The sequence below is a fragment of the Pseudophryne corroboree genome, chromosome 2 (assembly GCF_028390025.1).
Source record: "Pseudophryne corroboree isolate aPseCor3 chromosome 2, aPseCor3.hap2, whole genome shotgun sequence".
NCBI classification, from domain to species: Eukaryota; Metazoa; Chordata; class Amphibia; order Anura; family Myobatrachidae; genus Pseudophryne; species Pseudophryne corroboree.
In genome coordinates, this window is record NC_086445.1 from 190,435,209 (window position 1) to 190,442,294 (window position 7,086).

Below are 7,086 nucleotides of genomic sequence, written 5' to 3' on the forward strand. Positions count from 1 at the left end.
AAAGTGAAATGCAAAGAAATTTAACTTACATATCTGACTCTCATCTTGGGAGGAGAGACATGGCAATGGAGAGGATTATGGCTGCAGAGAATGGCGCGATGGTGTACGATAAAAATGCACTTAGTAACTGTATTAAGAATGAAAGTAACAAATGTAATAATGTTTATAAAAATGAAAGTGTCAAAATTACAAATGTTAACCTGTGCAAGTCGCACCCCATGTTAAGCTCCCCTCAGGATTACCAGCGAGAAGGTGAAACCAACACGATGTCAACACTCTACCCAGCAGTCATCATACGAGACACCCAGAGGGACACGGCCAAGTTGGTAAGGGCAATAGCAGAACCCCCTAACGAAGGGTCAGGTGAGGTCGTGTCAACAGGTAAGTACGGTATTGTATGTTACTCACAGACAAATGCATCTTACACCGAAGAGTTAACACAAAATAGCATAATGGAACAAAATCCTGTCAGGGTGAACACAAAATATTAAAACAAAAGTACACTACAGGAAAGTAGCAGTTTATGTGTTAATAAATGGTTTAAAGGAAGTATTAAGAACGAGTATACAAGCCTCTCTACCTAACTGGAGAGATATCTCAGTGGCCGATTTGAAAGAGTCCGCTATTAATCATGACCGGAACATCAAAAGCAAGCCACAAACCCCTGTGAATAGGTTAAAAGTAAGAAGGTGTTACAACTGCTTAAGGGAAGGTCATGTTGCACGAGATTGTAGGTCTAAAAACACACACAAGGTATATAAACCCCCTAGACAAAGATATGAGCAAAGTTATGACACACCAAATTGTAATCAGAGATCACATAGGAAGGAGTTTGGGCCGCACCTGTAACATGCAATCAGGAAAGGTGATCATTAGGACTGATAGTAAGCCTGAGGTTACAGTTAATGAAATGGGAGGTCAGTTCCTTGCAGGCACAAGGACGGCCGGGTAGACGTTGTAATTTATCTGTAAATGTTCTTTTCCCCATCTCTGACGTTCATCGGCAGGACCCAAATATCACATAGCTATTTGGTCCTTGCAGAAGTCTACCTAACCACAGTATGACCTACCAACATCGATGTATCCTGGCCAGATACAAAGGGTGGAGTATGGAAATACTGGTGGGAGAGACTATGCAAGGATACCATTGGACATGTAGATGTGACAGCCTGATGGTGAACGGAAGATCTGACAATGTTTTTTTTTCTCTCCTGAAAAAATGTTTGAAAAAAAAAAAATTTTTTTTCTCTCTGTTGTTGTTTATTGTTGATTTATGTGATGCATATATATATGAACGGTTCTCTCTCTCTTGTTGTTTTTTTCTCTCTCTCTCTTCTTTCTCATGTTCTCATAACGTTACAGATGGTATGTCACACATTAGTTGGACAAATGGTGATGCAAGATTTATTCTCCTTACAGAAAGAGCGCTGAGCTAGAAGAAATATTGTATCACCAGAATGTTTAGAAGACTGAGAGACAGCACCTTTGAGATGACAGCAGAACAAGAAGAACAACAAGACTAGAGAACTAATTATCGTAACAAGTTTCTCTCCCCCTCAAACTGTTTTTCTGTACCCCCATTACAAATTTCTCCTTTCTCCTCCTGTAAGATGGACTCGCCTCAAGAGACTGTGATCCGTGTTTTCATGTTGACCCTGATGCTGACCAGAGCAGTCTGTTTCGGTGAGAGTACCAGTGAGGTCGAGAAAGGATCCAGAAAGGTTCTGATGACAGAGATGGAGGCGTAGATTTCCAAGAACAACATAATCACCAAGCAAAGGCGAGTATCAGAAAACGATCTGGTAGCATTGACCATAGAAGGAATTGTGAAGGATTGTTAGCTGAAGAAAATTGCATCTGTAGGCATTGTGATAACTTAGTTGAGGATGGGTGCATCAAGAAATGTCAGTCCAGTTTTAACATTAACATGGACCGGCATCCATTGGGTGACTATCACTCATTAGTGGGTAAGGTGTTAAACCAAACAGACTGTTGGGTATGCTCTCAAGTACCTCAAGGTCACAGCAAGTCAGGACTAGTACCATTTCCTTTAACGATAGGGGAGGTACTTGAGTTAAGTGGTGGGAGACCGGTGGACAAGAGGTTTAATATCTCTAGTCCTCCTAGTTTGAAGCTCCACCAATATCATGTGGATAGGTCCTTAGTGTGTTTTAACATTTCCAATCCCCGAAAGCCGGGAAATTGGGAAGTGTCATGGAATAACAAAACCATGACCTTTTCATATAGAGCCGATAGAATGCCTACAGATACAGAGCTCATACGCCACATAGCCGATAGTGGAAAATATTTCCGATATAGGTATACCCTATGAAGTAGGACCATGAGAGTTGGAGAAGTATCACCAGGATACTGTACACATATCATACAACCGGATACGTGTACTAGACAGATGGGAGAATTAGGGTTAGGAGAGTCCACATGGAAAATGTGTAACATGGTAATGACATATTCAGTCCCATATGTTCTCCCCCCGATGATGCATATTTCATATGCGGGAGAAAGGCGTATGAGCGGCTTGCCCCAAACTCAGAGGGATTATGTTATATTGGAAAAGTACCGCCTGAAGTAATGACTGTATCGCATAACAACGACTGATTTGATTTACGACCCAACCATTGAGACAATGTTGTGATGAAAATGTGATTCCACGGTCCGTTTCTTTCACCCGTTTCTCCTTCGTTTTCCTCCAAGGTACAAAGACATCCACTTGGAAGAAGAATTTGACAACCTTTTACACAGACCATTGATGGACAATGCCATAGACCCCCAATATCCCTAGCGATTTTAAAATTTTACGATAGCCCAACACTTTTGTAAGTCTATGGACATTGAGAAAGCTTTTTGCTCGCATTTTGGCAAAAGCCCAAAGAGACTACAGTCAACATGTACATCAAGACAAGACACCAGACAAGACTTCAATCAACAAATGTATATTAAACTCACATAGTTTATGACTGCATTTACCATAATTGCTTCTTATCTTCATCTCTACAACCTTCAGGTAATGACACACATAGTCGATAGGGAATACAGGCACAGATATCAGCACTCACATATCCCCCCATTCATGTATCATCAACTAAAATGTGCTCCCCCCTTTTGTTGCAACCAAAAGCCGAAAAGAGCTCGGTAAAGTTTGACAGCCCATCCACAGGCCCGTAATACGGGATAAGAAGGAATTCAAATGTATACTTCGCAATACCTCGAAGCTTGATTTAAAACACGTACGGCACGATGATACATGACCCCCCAAACATGGATTCATACACACATGCTTCTGCTATCTCACTAGGTCATACCCTTTTCCTACCTTCTTCTCTCCTCCCTTACCCAATCATAGAAATGTATTTACATATGACATATATTTTTCTCTTTTTGAACTGTTTTAGGAAGTGGCAGTTATTGGTGACTGCCAAAGGGTGGACTGTCAAAGTCAGAAAAATATCACGCTGCACATTGCCATATATGCACCTCATGCGTGTGCCCGCTGCACGTGCACAGGCCCTCCCGTGTGTGCGCATATTCGCAGTCGCGTGCACGCTCAGGCGCACGGTATGTGCATTTACGGTAGAGTTTGTGCGCGTCTAGCTTGCGACTCGATCGCTACATATTTAATCAAAATAATGTATTTTATAAGTTAATATTCCCCTGAGTTCAGCAGGTATCAATGGGTCTAAGATGGCTCTTAGACCTTAGAGATTCCCCTTTGCATGTTGGGAGGGCTTCACATGTTCTTATGCATAGGTAAGCACAGAAATAGTAATTGAAGATTAATTGTATTCCGAATAAATTACACCTAAGACCAGTCAGTTTCTTTCCCGCAGACGGAGTACAATAGCCTTTAATTACTCTACGCTTTGAGATTCAATGAAGAGGACTGGCACCTTTGTTTACGAATGGGTTTAGGGTTGTCTCCAGAAGAATGATTGCTGAGATGTCATTGTCTCAACTGAAAGTGGACAGTGAGAAGACAAAACAAAACCCAGAGACAGGGGCTGTTTTGTATTCGCCAAACAATAGCTTCCCACAAGACAGGAATTTGAAATAATAACAAGTGTTAGACATCACCCAACGTTTTGCATAACCAAGATCACATGGCCAGCTCAGCTCACTGATACAGCTAGCCCACATGCTGTGAAAGACACACACTTCCTGTGGATCACACACCCCCACAGCTGGAACGCAGGTATGATATATCCACTGGAAATCACAGGGCTCACTCACTCAGAACCAACCTAGCATCCAGAAGCATGGCTTGCTCATCACCAGGACTGATCTCCTTACTAAGGCTAAGTATTGTATACACATGGCTTAATGGCATAGAATAGTTAAATATGTGTTTGTGGTAAAGTAGTTGTGAAATGATTGGCATAGAATAGTTAGTTTGGAGATACAAATGGCTTAAGGTTAATGGTGCTTGTGCAGTTATGTGATTGTTGTGTGTTTGTGATGATACTCTATGAAATCTGTAATGAATTTGGAACAGTAGACAATCTGTAGCATAGCATCTCTGGTATACATTTATGGATGGTGATTTATAACAGATTATAGTAGTTTTACATGATGCATCTTGCTGAAGGTTAGAAGTCAAAACATACTTCCTTTTGTTACTGTAGTCATGTGCTTGTAGCAATAGCAGGCTGATACTTGTGGGTACCTGGTGATCTGGTCTTGTGATGGCTCATATGGACAGCATGAGATGTGTGGTGCTGATTCTGGAAGGATAGCATAGTCAGCATACCATATGCTCTGGTTATTGAGATACTGTGTTGGCTTGAAATTGTGAAAGGTGATTAGATGGTTTGGAATTGTAAAATCAGCACATATGCATTATATTGAAGCTTAGACATTTTGGAATATAGTGGAGTCTTATGTCTTCTGCTATGTGATTATGGTGTAGCAAAGAATGCCATGTGTTTGGACTTGCAAATCTAAAATGGCTGCTGGCATTCCCTTTTGAACCATATGTTACAGACTTTGGAATCATGGGAGTTTTTCCCAAAATGGAGTCTAGCTTCTGTCCCATGCGGTATTGTAGGGACCATTGTGTTGTTGCTGTGTGTTGTGTATATAGGGACAGCCAGCCTGGGTGAGCTCACTTTTCTCTCCACAAAGGTTCTCAGCATTGACTAACGGCGCAGCGATCATTCCCACATGTGTAAGTTCTCTGCAGACATTTTACCTCCTAATTTGTTGTAAGCCACTCTCCCTCTCCTTCCCCTTAAATGTAATTGTTCCACTATTGTATTTTAACGTGTAGTAATTCTGTTAGGTGTTTATGTTAGTTTGGTAGTGTATAAATTGTATTGTGTATTCTTTTGCAATTGAACGTTCATTCTCTCCCTTAAAAGGTGTTAGAACCTTAAACCGGTATTTGAGTGTTTATTATATTGCTAAGTGTTCTCAGAGCGTCACAGACGCTCATACAGCTTTTAAACTAACAAGGTTACACTGCGTTGCATTTACACCTTATCACTGCACAAAGGTTTACAGTATAAGTACATTACTTATGGTATAGTTATTGAGGTTTAATTCTGTGAGCGTCAGCGCCGCTTGTGATCTCCTCGTGGTCTCGAGCGTCCGCTACGCTGGTAGCGTATTATTACGGTAATCGGCAGCCTATGGTGTGCTTGATACCAACAGCGTATTCTCGCGAGCGTTTGTGTCGCTCGAGCGGCTCGCTCCCGATACAGCGTCCGCTACGCTAAGGGCGTACCCTTACGGTACCTCGTGCGCCAATTGCGTACTGTGTCTCTTAACCTTTTATAGTGTTTAATATAGGGTAAATCAAAAGGCTTTATCAATATATATATACACACAAAGATCCAAGTGAGTGCAAGGTTTCACGTATATATATAAATAAAAGTGAGAATTTAGACGTGTTAGATATGTCAGACTATATTGGTGCAACTAAATTGGTCAATCGTTATTTGACGTCATCCGTCCATCATTACAGTACCCGATCTTCCCAGGTAGTCCCCCTCCCTGGTACTGATCGGGCACCAACACTGCTTAGCTTCCAAGATCGAACGAGATTGGGCGTACCAGTATGGTTTGACTGTACGCGAAACATATAAACATCATAATACCAGAGACCAGATAACTTTATCTTTAATCATAAATAGTACAAGATATATACAGTTACATTCCGTGATGGTGAGAAGGAAAAAGGGGGGGGGGGGGGGGAGTGGAAGTTGAGAGGTGACAGATACTGCACCTTATAAGAAAGGTGCGATTTCGTATCCTTCATTCAGGCCGACTGGATGTAAGGTTTGTAGCTGGAATATCCAGTACATCTCTCTTCTTGATAATTTGTTTATGAGGTCACCCCCTCTCTCTCCCAGGCCAACGTGTTCAATGGCCTTGAACGTAAGGTCCTCTGGATTAGAATTATGCTGAATTAGAAAGTATCTGGAAATAGCGTGGCTCTCCACCTTTTTCTTGATATTCCTTATATGTTCCTAGATCCGTATCTTTAGGGGTCTTTTCGTCTTTCCCACGTATTTCATTTTACATGTACACTCTAAAAGATAAATCACGGCCAAGGTATTACAGTTCATGAAGTCTTTAATGGTATGTTCTTTCTCATCCTCCATGCCACTAAAGGTTTTCCTATTCCAGTGTAAGTATTTGCATATGTTGCATTTCCCTCACTTGTAGGATCCTGTGCATTTCAGCATTGGGGTGTTCCGGATGGGTTTCTCTCTTAACATACTGGGTGCAATGAGGTCCTTTAGATTCGTTGATTTTTTAAAGATGAGTTCTGGTTTCAGCGGTAGGATTTCTTTGAGCACTGGGTCCATCAAGAGGATGCCCCAATGGGTATTTAGGGAGTTTCTTATCACTTTCTCATGTTGACTGAATGTAGTGATAAAAGCAACTGTGTCCTTCTTTTCTTCTCTGGTTTTGTACATCAGTAACTCCTCTCTGTTCAAGGTTCTTGTTTTTTCCAGTGCTTCATTCAGAATAGGCCCAGGGTATTTCTTATCTTCGAACCTCTTCCTATAGATCTCCATTTGGTCTTCACAGTCCTTCGAGCTAGTACAATTCCTCTTTATCCTTGAA

The 7,086-nt window shown here is 41.4% G+C and overlaps 1 pseudogene; it reads right to left on the reverse strand.

Moving 5' to 3' along the window:
• Positions 1 to 5,968: 5,968 nt before the first annotated feature.
• LOC135052638 (5S ribosomal RNA) lies at positions 5,969 to 6,087 on the reverse strand (annotated as a pseudogene).
• Positions 6,088 to 7,086: the final 999 nt, after the last annotated feature.